This window comes from Chrysochloris asiatica, unplaced genomic scaffold (assembly GCF_000296735.1).
Source record: "Chrysochloris asiatica unplaced genomic scaffold, ChrAsi1.0 scaffold00091, whole genome shotgun sequence".
NCBI classification, from domain to species: domain Eukaryota; kingdom Metazoa; phylum Chordata; class Mammalia; order Afrosoricida; family Chrysochloridae; genus Chrysochloris; species Chrysochloris asiatica.
The window spans coordinates 2,251,106-2,265,113 of NW_006408609.1; the positions used below are offsets into that span (position 1 = coordinate 2,251,106).

At 35.8% G+C, this 14,008-nt stretch overlaps 1 protein-coding gene across 3 annotated transcripts in view; it reads left to right on the forward strand.

Annotated features, from left to right (window-relative positions):
* Positions 1–14,008, forward strand: part of ROBO1 (roundabout, axon guidance receptor, homolog 1 (Drosophila)) — a 1,434,915-nt gene that overhangs the window by 1,178,493 nt on the left and 242,414 nt on the right. The window lies entirely within an intron of this gene.

Sequence of the window (14,008 nt, forward strand, 5' to 3'; positions counted from 1 at the left end):
TAAGCTAATAAATAATAATTTTTATGACATTATTTACTCATTAAGCCTATGAAATCATTCGATGAGTTCTGTAAGTCCAGAAATTCATCTATCTTAAATCTTAGATCATTTTCAATGAAAAATAGGAATGCATTTAAAATAGGCTCTTAATTAATTTAGCAAATGAATATCTGTTTTAAGAATCAGGAGACCATATTGAAACCTAGACGAAAATTTTTTTAGCATTTCTTGAGCAGGAATATGTAACCTTGAATATTGAGAATGTAAATTGCATTTAAAAAATAGATGTAAATTCCAGTTATACAGACTTTTAATAAAGTGAGACTTTTAAAAATTGAATACATATTATCAAGGATAGAAATACCAGGTTAAGTTATCATTAACTTTAATTTAAAAATCCTGAATTTTATAACCTGACAAATATATATTTATTTTGTCCAGAGGAAATGATACTGATTTGAAGAATCAAACTTTAATAGGAATGTTTAGCTACAACGTCAGTAAGTGTGCTTTTTTCAAAAATTCTCAGTAATTGTGAGTTAGAAGAATATATGTTGTTGATAACCAATTTTAAAAAAAATCTCTTTCTAATAGTAGTGAAAGTATGCATAGTTAAAAGTTGATTATTAAAGTTAACAATTGTTTTATTGCAACATGTAAGTATTGATGTTCAGAGGAAACTTGTGTTACATATATGTCAAACTGAATCTGGTAAATATTTAGACATGAGATTTATCAACAAATTGAAAATGCAGACAAAAATTATGTACCAGTCAGAGGTTTTGTTGACTAGTTCTAGATGCTGTTGTATAATGAAAACAGTAACAATAGTTAGCACTTGGAAAAGAAAATGATTATAAAATAATCAAAAAAGCAGAAGTTACAACTGTTCCTTGTAAAGAAACAAAACCTTATACTTGTGTAATTTACAAGAAATGTTGCTCTTCTAACTTGGGTCTCTTAAAGAAGAAAAGTAATCCAAAACTTGCCAGCACTGCAGAGTAACTCAGAGGTTTCTTTGTGTGTTTTTTTTAAGTTCCCTGAAGTTGCTGATGGTTTTATAGTCCTTTAAGTTGGTTGTAGGGTATTTTCAAAAACCTGTTTGTAAATGTGTTCCCCGGATTTCTGTGTCCCTCAGTATAAGTGGGATCTTAGAATCTCCAGAGATAGCATTTGGTCTACATCACCAATTACACTGATTTTTTGTTTATTTAACCATAGTTTTTACTCTTGATTATTTAAGATGGTACTTTGATATATTGGGCCTTAAATACACACTGAATTCAATAAATTATATTTGGTTTGGATTTTTCTTTAAATTGTACAATTAAGAATACAAAAACATAAAATAAATCTACTCAAATTTTTGAAATGTAACCAAAATTGTGTTCAAGGAAGTTAATTCATGTTTGATTATGAGGTCCTATAAGGAGCTCTGGTAGCGCAGTGGTTATGAATCAGGCTGCGAACCACAAGGTCAGCAGTTTGAAACTACCAGCTGTTCCGCGGGAGAAAGATGAGCCTTTCTACTCCCGTAAAGACTTACTTACAGCCTCGAAAACCCTATACAGGGTCGCTATGAGTCAGAACAGAGTCTACAGCATATAACAACAACAACAACAACAACAACAACAACATACATGCTGGTTGGTGCTGCAGGATAAAGCAGTGGACTGCAAGATTGGGTTGAACCACAAAGTCGGTGGTTCAAATTAAGAAGGTGCTCCTGGGAAATCCTATATAGGGTCTCTATGAGTTGGAACTGACTCAGGAGCACTTAGCAACATATGTGCTGGACATTTAGGACATTAGTTTATAATTGAGAAGAATTGTTACCTTCTTCTAAGGTGATGAGTAGATCATTGATAGTGGGAACAGTACTTCAGGCAGTGGCTTTCAATCTTGAGTACCTATAGATTTCAAAGGTGTGGAGTCCTGGTGTGGTGCTCTGGGATAAAGCCCTGGAATAAAAAGTTGGTTTGAACCACAAGGTCAGCTGTTCAAACTTGCCAGCCATTCCTTGGTAACCCTATACAGGGTCGCTACGAGCCGGAACTGACTCATAGGCACTTAACAACAAAGGACATGATAGTTTAAAATTTACCAGATTTTCACTCTCCAGATCATTCTTAAAACTACTGTGCCTCAAAATGTTCTGGCTTTGTAACTCGCTTTCTGCAGCCCATTTTGTATTTGCCCTTCTCTGCAGTTCAAACCCATAAGCTGTTCCTCAGAAACCCTATACAGGGTCCCTATGAGTCCCAGCTGATTAAACTCCAGAGCTTCTAACAGCAGTGGTGACAGTCTTTACAAATGAAAAATGGATTGTTGGGACATCCAGAAACTTCTTATGGTGCACTTCCATAAGTGGAAAACCCTCAAGGAATGAAAAATAGTATCATGGTTCTGTTTCAATGCAGAAAACTGTGATAGAAGAAGCAATTAAAAACAAAACAAAAACCATATCAAGTGTAAAAGTATATTAAATAACAATAAAATTTGATGGATACTAGAATGGAAATACAAATCTAAAAAGAAAAATGCAATGCAAAATGTATAATTTAAGAAATTTTTACAAATAAAAATGTATACAAATGTTTAAATGGATAATAAAACCAAACCAGGTGCTACTGAGTCAATTCTCACTCATGATGACCCTGTGTGTTGCAGAGAAGAAATATGCTTCATAGGTTTTTCAAGGCTATGTATGACCTTGTAGATGATTGCAAACTTCCAACTTTTTGAAGTCAACTCAAGGACTCTTTAAATGGATAATGATAAGCACCAAATCACAGTGGTCTTCATAGATCATTGTACATAATTAAAATAGGCACAGAACTGTGTTCTTTCTAATTTCAATACTATTGAGATACACCTTAAATGCTATCTTTTACATTTTTGTTACCGAAGAGGAATGCAAAGATTTTCATATTTGGTTGCAGGGACACAATCAAGAGAATTTGTGGAGTTGCTTAGTAGCTGAAATATCTTCATATCTAAAAGTTGTAACTTAATGTACAAAAGAGCTTAGTATATTTTGTTTGTTTTGGTTTTTTAGTTAGGAAACAATCTTTAACTGCTATGAACTAGAATCTTTGGGTGGCAACTCTAATCAGAGTTTTTGCCTCATGTGCTGTTATTAGGCTTCTATGAGATGGGGCTTTAAAAAATTCTGTGGAAAAAATGGAATTAAAAGATAATGGAATTTAAAATGAATTTAATGAAGCCCCCTCCTATTTTGGAGTGTGTCCATGAATAGCATAAAGGATTAAACTAACCAAAAGATTGGAGGTTTCACTCTCCCAGGAAACACTTCAGATAAAAGGTCCTGGTGTGGCACTGCAGGATAATGCACTGGATAGCAAGGTCCCTTTGAACTGCAAGGTAACTGGTTCAAACTCACCAGACACTCCTTAGAAACCCTATACAGGGTGTCTATGAGAAAACGACTTGAGGACACTTAACAACAGCTATACTCAGCCATTGACAACTTTATGAAGCTTAGTTCTTCTCTGACAAAAATAAGGTTGCTGTGAATCACAATGGACTTGAAGACAATCAGTAAAGTGCTCCAGGTGTGGCACTGTAAGATAAGTAATGGATTACTAACTGCAAGGTCAGAGGTTCAAACTCACCAACTGTTCCTCACAAATCCTGTACAGGGTCTCTCTATGAGTCAGAACCAACTAGAACGCATTTAACAACAACTAAAGGATTTGAAATAAACACCTTTAGTATTGATTAAAAGAACCCTTAGTGGCACAGTCCTGGTGTGGATTAATGTGCTGAACTGCAAAGTCGGTTTGATCTGCAAGGTCGGTGGTTCAATCTTACCAACCGCTCCTCAGAAACCCTGTGCAGGGTCGCTATGGGTTGTAACTGACTCAAGAGCACTAAGAACAAGTGGCACAGTGCTCGGTTGCTAACTGAAAGATTGGTGGTTTGAACTCAGGAGCTGTTTCTTCCAAGCAAGAAAAATGTGGCGGTCTTGCTTCGGTAAAAGATTACCCTGTTGTGTGGACTCGTTAAGAACCCTGTGGGGGCAGTTCTACTCTGTTCTAAGGGCTGCTATGAGTTGGAATCAATGAATGGAAATGCTGTTTTGTTTTGTTTTTATTGCTGATTACAGGCATTTTGCATATAGTAAATTCAGCTGAGACTTACTCTGTGGTTCAGGTGAAGAGCTGTTCAAGAAATAAATTTTATAGCATGGAAATTCCTATTTTAAATAGTTTCCATTTCTATTATCTGATATAAAAATACACACACACAGGATTCCTTAGGATACCTTGAATGCAGATACAGAACATATCTATAAACATAGCAAATAACATTTAGGAATACACGGTTTATTTTTAATAGTGTTGTTTTATTCTGTTCACTGTTCTCTTGCTTCTAATACTTTACCAGGATTACTAAATTATATATTACAAAAAACACTGAATGCTATTGGTAATAAAACTATAGCATTGCCAGTAAGAGTTATAAAAGTATTTGCATTTCACTAATTTAATCCCTAGACCCTTTAGTCAGGGCAAAGGGAGGAAGGTCTTCTACTTTGTCTGCCAAAGAGCTGAAGGCTGAGTGAACTCTCCCAAGGTCTGTGTAGTTTGTTAGGAAAAGGCAGCTCACACAGCTACACAATTGCATGTTTGTTATGTTCCTTGGAGATTGAAAGCCCTGTTAGGTACTTGGCATTATTATTCTGAAGTCCCAGACAGCCTGTGATACGGGAAGATACAAGCAATGAACAGATCTGAACGTTACTCTGTTCCGGATTTTTAATAGTGATTTAAGACGGTTTGTCACTAATTAAAAGACCTCCTTGTTTAGTTGATGTGTGTATGTGTGTGCTATTTAGACTTAGTGTTTCCTATTCCTTAAATATTCCTTTTTGGCTAGGGGTGGGTGTTATAATTGGCAAACTTTATTGTACCGCACAAAGATATTGGTGGGAAGAGGGATTTTATTTTGCCTTTGTGTTTTTTACAACCCAATAGTTTTTTTCTCTAGTTCTTCCTAATTACTAGGAAGATTTGAATGAAATCATTTTAAACTGTGAGAGTTTTTCTCCCTTGAGAATGTTACCATCAGATGCCCCATATAAATTAAAAATTCCTTTTAATCTTAATGGATTCGAGAGGGTACAGAAGTAATTGTGAGTATTTTTGTTTGCTTTGTTCTACTTTGTTTTATTTTTCCCAACCCCAGCAAATATTTTAATTAAAATCCATCCTAGCCTTTTTCAGATGCTTTAAAAAACTAGGTCTTTATGAAAATAAACTAGGAAAACAATAGAACTGCAAATGCCTTAGCCCTGGTACCTCTTGACTTTGTGTCTCTAGTTGCTTTGGGGTGGGACCAGGAGTGCAGTATGGTTGCTTGTTCATAGATTATATAATGTTTTAATTTTATAAATTATAGAGTACTGGTGTGGCACTGTAGAATAAGCGCTGGACCGCAAGGTCAGTTTGAATCACAAAATCAGCAGTTCAAACTCACCAACCATTCATCAGAAACCCTCTCTAGGGTCGCTATGAGTCAGAATCGACTCAGTAGCACTTAAAATCAACAACATTAAATAGTAAGAGTGAAATTTCTCCACATTTTGGTGTAAAGTGATAGTGCTTACTTGTTTTTGTGGTTGTTAAATGCTGCTGAGTCGATTCCGACCCATAGTGACTCTGTATAGGGTTTCCAAGGAGCAGCTGGTAAGCTTGAATCACCAACCTTGCAGTTCAAACGACTTTGCAGTTATTTGGCTATATTTTGAAATGGCACAAAAGTGTAGTTTTCTTGTAAACCACAAAGTAGACACACACAGGTCTAGGCATCTCCTAGAGAGGCTTTAGCAGAAATCACTGGTAAAAGTAAAATGTCTAGTGCCCAAAAGAACCCAGGGCTAAATACTGAGTTTGTTTCTTACTAGATTCTTGGATGGTGTAAATGGCTTCCAACCATTTACAACCAGACTTCCAACCATGAAATTGGCACCATGAAAGAAAGGTCTGGAGATATGCTTCCATAAAGGCAAGAAACAAAAAAAACCTATGGAGCTCAGTTCTACTCTGAAACACATAAGGGTTGGCATGAATCAGAGTGGACACGGTGGCAACAAGTCTGAATTAGTATTATTATGTTTACTCTATGGGAACGAGGGAAATATATTAACAAACTTTGTGTCAGATTACCTCTCTGGGAAATGAGTATGATAAAAAAAACAAAAACCCAAACACTTTGTGTCAAGTTAATTCTGACTCCTGGTGACAGACCCCACATGGGTGTCAGAGTGAAATTTCACTTCATAGCATTTTCAATGGCTATGCTATTCTGCTCCCGTAAAGATTTACAGCCTCGGAAACCCTGTACAGGGTTGCTATGTGTCAGAACCGACTCTGCGACACTAACAACAACAACAACCACATGCTATCTCCGAAGTAGATCACCAGACCTCTCTTCTGAGGCAAGTGTAAGTAGATTCAGACAGTTAACCTTTCAGTAAGTAGCAGAGTGCTTAACTGGGTCACCCAGGAATTCAAGGATAACAATAATGCTTATTATGAGCATTACCTGAATTAGTATGTGTAAAGCCTATGAAACAGTATTGACACTTAGAATGAATGCAATAGATGTGAGCTGTTGTTCTCATTGTTTTGTTATTGTTTCGTGGCTTTAAAACTCCATTCTAAAGGAAGGAGACAGGGATTTTTCTGCAAGATAGCCCTAGGTGGAGAAGTAAAACTGTGTACCTGCTGTCTGCTTTGCATAGTAGATTTGTCTAAAGTTTCAGTGTAACAAAACATTCTGTGATGAGAGAGAGAAGGAGAACCTGAATTAAATACCTTGGATAAACACAATACCTCCCATTTTTATTGAGTGAATAAATGTGTGACTCCCTGACTTAATGGTTTGGGGTTCATTACAATCCCAGGGTTTTACATATGCTTTAAAGCTTTTGCAATTTCTGACAAGTCTGAAATTTCTGGTTATCCCAAATATAGAACAGTATTTAATATGCCATAGGAGTCTTGGTAGTGTCATGGGTTACTCATCGGGCTACTAAACTGCAAGTTCAGTTGTTCGAATCCACCAGCTACTCTTCAGGAGAAAGATGAGGCTTTCTATGCCTGGAAAGACTTACGAGTCAGAACCAAATCAAGGCACACCATCACCATCATGCCATAGATTCTTTTATGCTTTCTGACAATTTATTCAAGTTAATCCAAATTGTCCTTTAGAACATTACAATAGTTGCTTCCAGAAATAAAATAAATTTTCAGTGAACAGAGATTGTTAAAAAAAAAAGAGATTAACTTGTTATGGGGATATAATTTTTTTTGAACTGTGTACTTTTGTGACTTTTCAAATATGTAAAAAACTTCTGTATATCTATCTTTGATAACTGAATGTAGTTATGGTTGTTAAATGCCATCGAATCGCTTCCCACTCCTAGTGACCCTGTATAGGGTTTCCAAGGAGCAGCTGAATATCTGAAGTTGTCTCAAATTAAACCCAATACATAAAAAAAACTATATTGTAAATTAAATATATTATGATTCATTACTAGAGTCCAGACAAGTGTGTCATAATGCTTCTAGTGGTACTGTTCTCCAATTCTATGATAAAACTATTTAAAATTTGCCATCTTAATTATTATGTAGATTAATTGACTGAAGGATATTATCATTTGTTTTAAGTTTTAGGCTATGGTCTATTTACCTATTAGACTATTTACCTATCTAAATAGGTAAATATCAAGCTTGTTTTAAATACTAAAAGAAAAAATTTGAAGTCATGATATTTTTATACAGTTAATTAATGTGAAAATTATACTTTGGCAGGATAATGCACTGGACCACAATGTCAGTTTGAATCACAAGGTTGGCAGTTCAAACTCATCAGTTCGGAAACTATACAGGGTTGCTATGTGTTGGAATTGACTTGACAGCATTTAGCAACAACAAATGCTTTCAAGCCATGTATTTTTTTAAAAATAATTTCTATATTTTCCTATTTAAAAGGATTTACTTATATATTGTCGTCTATATTCTTAGATCGTAAAAAGTGATACTTTCATGTTCTGTTACTCAAATAAGAATACTAGTTGCCAGTGTTGACATTTTTCTACTGATCAGCTTAAATCACTTGCAAAATTGTTTTGATACTTACCTCCAAAATTCACTGAGAACTTATCCTTTTTGCAACAAATTCAATATCATCATAATAGTATAAAACCATCATCTTTTCTCGCCTTAATTACTATAGTAACATTCTAATTTGTCTCTCCACTTCCATTCTTATTAACCTCTAATTTCATTCACAGAATGGTAATAATAAACATTTAAATATGATAATCCCACAGAAATACTCCTTTGTTTAAAACCTTCAATATGACTCCACTTACATGAGATACTCAGCATGAGCAAATTCATAGCCAGAATGTAGAATAGAGGTTACCAGGAACTGAGTGGGTGGAGAGCACTGAGAAGGTAGTGTGGCATTATTGTTTATGAGTATAGAGTTTCTCTTTATCCTTTGGGAAATGCATATAGAGAGCATATCTGCAAACAGATAGCATAATAATGGTTATGCAACATTGTAATTATATTTAATGCCATTGACTTTAACACTCAAAAATGACTAAAAGAGTAAATTCTGTTACATATATTTTACCACAATAAAAATATATAAAAATAAACAAAGAACTTAAGTGAATGCTTCATCATTGGGATTAAAATAAAAACCAACCCTTTCACCTGGCTGCAGTGTGCAGAAATCTGATCTCTACCTCCCATGTCCACATTTTATTGTATCGCTCTTTACCTATTCTACTACAATGGGACCACATCCTTTAAAGTTCCTTAGTGTATGGAGATTTTCCTTTAGGGTATGCTGTTTTCTCTGCCTGCGGTACACTTTCTTAGGATAAAATTTTTGCTTATTTTTCACACCTTGTCTTAATTGTTATTTCCTTTGAGTTTCTTCATCCCCAATCTGAATATCTCATTACCCATGCACATAGCATCCTGTTATTTTCCTCCATGGCATGTATCACAGTTGTCATTGTATATGTTTATTTGAATTTTGCCTGCCTATCTATGAGCACAGGACTCATGCCAGGTTTGACTACTATTTTATATTGAATACCTTGCACATAGGAGATGTATGATAAACATTTACTGAGTTCCTATTATGTCCCAGGCTCTATTCTAGATGAAGAAGGTATAGAATCAATACAAACCAATTCTCTGGTCTTATAGAGCTGATATTTGGGTACAAAAACTAGACAATAAGTACTCCCAGTGCAGGGCATTAAACAGGATTTGGGATTTCATGTAAAAGAAAAAGAGCAAATGGCTGTCTTAAGCAAATCAGGATCCCATAGCTCAGATAGTCTCATTCTGTCTGTGTTTTTTTAACCCTGCCAGACTTCTCCTGAGTGTGACTTTTGCTCTGGTACTTAGAAATCCTCATCAATGGCATGCTTTGTCCTCCTTTCCATTTGTACAGGCAGCTGAGAAATTTGGCAATTCCTTACGTGGTGACTAATAGTAATACTTCTTTGCAGATGTAATATATACCTAATTAAAGGCAAGTCCTGTATAAACATTAAATAATTAGTTTTTATAATAACTCCATCAAATTAGAGTGTAAAATTCTCTGTTTTGTATGGAAATAACTGAGGCAGAGTGAATGTATCTATTAAAATCAGAATATGCAGAATGGTGGAAGATTGTGTTTTGATTCTGAAATCCTTATTTCATTTTTTTGAACTAAAAAATAAACATGCTTTCAAATAATACCATTTAGGATGGTGTTTTACAAATGCTTCAGTTTTTATCAATCAAGTCATTTAGCTAGTAAACTTCATAATATATTCTTTGTTGTCATTAAGTGCCATGTAATTAGTTCCAATTCATAGAAACCTGTTGTATAGGGCTTTGAGGATTTGAATCTTCACAGGACCAGAAAGCTTTGATCTGTCTCCCGACGAGTGACTAGCAGGCTCAAACTGTGGACCTTGTGTTTCACAGTCTAGCACTTATTGCATGGAGCCATTGTGCTCCCTTATACTACATGTTGTTGTTGTGAAGTGCCGTTAAGTTAACTATGACTCATAGCAACCCTATATAGGGTTTCCAATGAGAGGCTGATAGATTTGAACAGCTCACCTTGTGGTTTACAGTTCAGTGCTTATCCAACAGTGTTGTTGTTATGTGCTGTGGAGTCGGTTCCGACTCACAGTGACCCCACACAGGGTTTCTGAGGCTGTAAATCTTTATGGGAGCAGAAAGCCTTATCTTTCTCCCATGTAATAGCTGGTAGTTTCAAACTGCTGACCCTAAAGTTCACAGCCCGATTCATAACCACTAAGCTACCAGACCCCTCATCCTACAGTGCCACACCAGAAATCCTTATAATACAAGTTCTTTGTTGTTGTTGTGAAGTGCTATCCAGTTGGTTTTGACTTGGCGACCCTGAATCAGATTTCCAAGGGACAGCTTGTAGGTTTGAACTGCCGACCTTGTGGTTCACAGTCCAGTGCTGATCCTACAGAGCCATACTATGAGTTCTTATACACAGCACATTTTAATTTAAACGTAGTATGCCAAACTTACTTTCCCTTTGTCTTGATAACTTAATGCCATTGTGATAAATACTAGTGAGTACCCTGTGCTATTGTAACACACATAAATCCAGCAATGAAATAATTAACCATGAAATGTTGAACTGCAGGTGGCCATATAGGTAGGACCTTTTATTGGAAGTGCTGTGGTATCTTATATTTCTGCATAATGGTCACGTGGCTTAAGCTTCAATCTTGAGATAATTCTTCCCTTAACAGACTAGGAATGGTATGTCCCAATTACTGTAGCCCAACAGAATACAGTGGCATACAATTTTACTTAGCTAGTATTGCTCTCCATCATGTTCTTGCTAGTTGCCCTAGAGTTGGTGCCTACTCTTGATACCCTTATGTATAACAGAATGAAGCATAATCATACTAAAAATCATTGATATGTTTGAGTTCATTATTATGGTTATTGTAACAGTCCACAAATTATGGTTAACATTGCAAAAAACGAATATTCCAAAACACTATGTGTGCTCATGAGGCAGTTATTTGAACAGAACAAGGTGATACTGAATAGACCAAGAGGCAGTCATTCCAACAGAACAAGGGGAAACTGAATGGTTTACAATCAGGAAAGGTTGTATCCTTTATACATGTGAAAGTTTGTATCATTTGCCTTATATACATGTGAAAATTGGACAATGAATAAGGAAGACAATAGAAGAATTGATGCATTTGAATTATGGTGCTGGTAAAAAATATTGAAAGTATCATGGACTGCCAGAAGAACAAATAAATCTGTCTTGGAAGAAATACAGCCAGAATACTCTTTAGAAGTGTGGATGGCACAACTTTGTTTCTCGTATTTTGGACATATTGTCTGGAGGAACCAGTCCATGGAAAAGGACATCATGCTTGGTAAAGTGAAGGGCCAGTGAAAAAGAGGAAGACCTCCAATAAGTTGTATTGACAAAGTGTCAGTAGCAATGAACTCAAACATAACAATTGTGTGGAAGGCACAGGATTGGATAGTGTTTCATTCTGTTACACATAGGATCATTATGAATTGGAACCAATTCCATGGCACTCACCAGCAATATATCATAGAGGGTTCCCCTCATTTTCATTTGCCATGTACTTTACCAAACATAATGTCCTATTTTGTTGTTGTGCCGTCAAGTCGATTCCGACCCATAGCGACCCTGTATAGGGTTTCCAAGGAGCCAGCTGGTAAGCTTGAACCACCAACCTTGAAGTTCAAAAACTTTGCAGTCTGATGCATTAGCCCACAGTGCCACACCAGGACTCCAGTGTCCTGTTTTAGTCAGTAGTTATTTCTGATGACTTGTCTAATATGTGATCTGAAATCTTGTCATCCTCACATCTAGGGAGCGTTCTAATTGTGTTTCTTCTAAGAGTACTCTGTTAGTTCTTTTGAAGGTCCAAGGTATATTCAGTAGTCTTTGCGAATGCAACAGTTTAAACACATCAGTTATTTTTCTGTATTATTTTTACTGTATCCAACTTTTGCAAGCATCTGAAGCAATTTAAAAGACCATGGCTTGGGCAAGAGGCACTTTAATTATCCAAGTGGCATCTTTATTTTTAAAAAGTCTTTTACACAGATTTTCCCAATGCAATAGGTGATTTGATTTCTTGATCACTGCCTCTGTGGAGGATCTTGATCCAAGCAGAATCAAATTGCTATTATCTTCAGTGGGGGGAAAACCATCTCTATCGTTCCTTGTTTAAAGAAAGAGATTTTTAAAAAAAACTGTTTTTGTTTTTTGTTCTTTTTTCATTCCAGTAATAGCTTCTCATTCTATTTTTAATACCCTCCACTCATTACTTTATATTAGGTGGTGAAATGTGAGTGTCATCCTTTTATACTCTATAATTGCTTTAGAATTTTGAAGGGAGGATGGAGTGTTTTGCTTTCGTAGGATAGAGTATAAGAAGTGTATGAAATCTTCAAGAAATCTAGTGGTAAAGAAAATAAATGTTCTTGTTAGAATATTATCTGCCAGGATCTTACCCAAAATATAATTTAAGGTTTAAAAATGAAATAAACTACATGCTATTAAAAAAAAAAATGCAAGTAGTAGAGTGACATTATTAAGGAGAATGTATAGATATATTCAATGTAAAATGAAATCAGTAAAATCAGGCCTTTAGGAAACAATCATCAGTAAATCATACTGATTTGATTAACAGTTGTGCAGAAGTGATATTTTCTTGCATCATTTAACAAAAACTGAGTTCTTTGAGATTAGGATGTGGTAGTGTAAATTATCTAGAAACTCATGTAATATTACTGTATATATTACCAATTTATTTTTCTTTATAAATGGGTTAAATGTCTTTTGTACTAAAGTCATTGATATGAAGTAGCACCATCTGAATGTTGTTGTTGAGTGCTCTCGAGTCCATTCCGACCCATAGTAACACTGTATACGATTTCCGGTGAACACCTGGTGAACTTGAACCACTGACCTTGCAGTTCAGATGACTTTGCAGTCTGGCACATTAACCCATACGCCACACGAAAACTCCATCTGCGTGATGAATTCATAATTGTCTGTACACCACTGAAAGTTCGATCTGGCCTCTTCCAAACATGGAAAAATCTGAGGAAGTCTAAGAAAACAGAATGTTTTCAAAGATAGCTACTTGACTCTAAATTTAAAGAGAAATTTCTCATTTGACTTCTGTCTAATAGAGACAGTCTGAAATATTAATTATATCATAATAACTATGTATTTAGAATTGTGAACACCATGTTAAGATGAGGTCAGAGAGCTGAGCAACTTCATTGAGAAGATTCCTTTATATACTGAAAAGCTAGACTCTCTGTTCCAGCTCTGCTATTAAGTCATTGTGCTAATGACTTTGGGGACCCCATGTGTGATTGGGCCACAAGATTGATTTGAGCCATAAGGTCAGGAGATCAAATTCATCAGTAGCTCTTTGGAAACCCTATACAAGGTCACTATGAGTTGCAACCAACCTGATGGCACTTAACAACCCTGTATAGGGTTTCCTGATGTGACACTGTAGATTAATGCACTGGACTGCAAAGTGGTTTGAGCCGCAAGGTTGGCGGTTCAAGCTCACCAGTCATTCCTCAGAAACCCTATACAGGGTCGCTGTGGATCAGAACCAACTCCACATACTTTTTAGCAGTAACAACAATAGGGTTTCTGAGGAAAGGCTGATAAATTTGTACCATCGACCTTGCAGGTCAAACTGACTTTGTGATCCAGTGCATGATCCCACATCGCCACACAAGAGGGCTTCAAAAAGATCATGGAAAAAATTCATTATCTTTTCTGTTTTATTTTTCCATGACCTTTTTGAAGTTTCCTCGTATATCATAATTATGAGAATTAAATGAGTTATTACTTGCTGTGATTACTTACACACACACACACA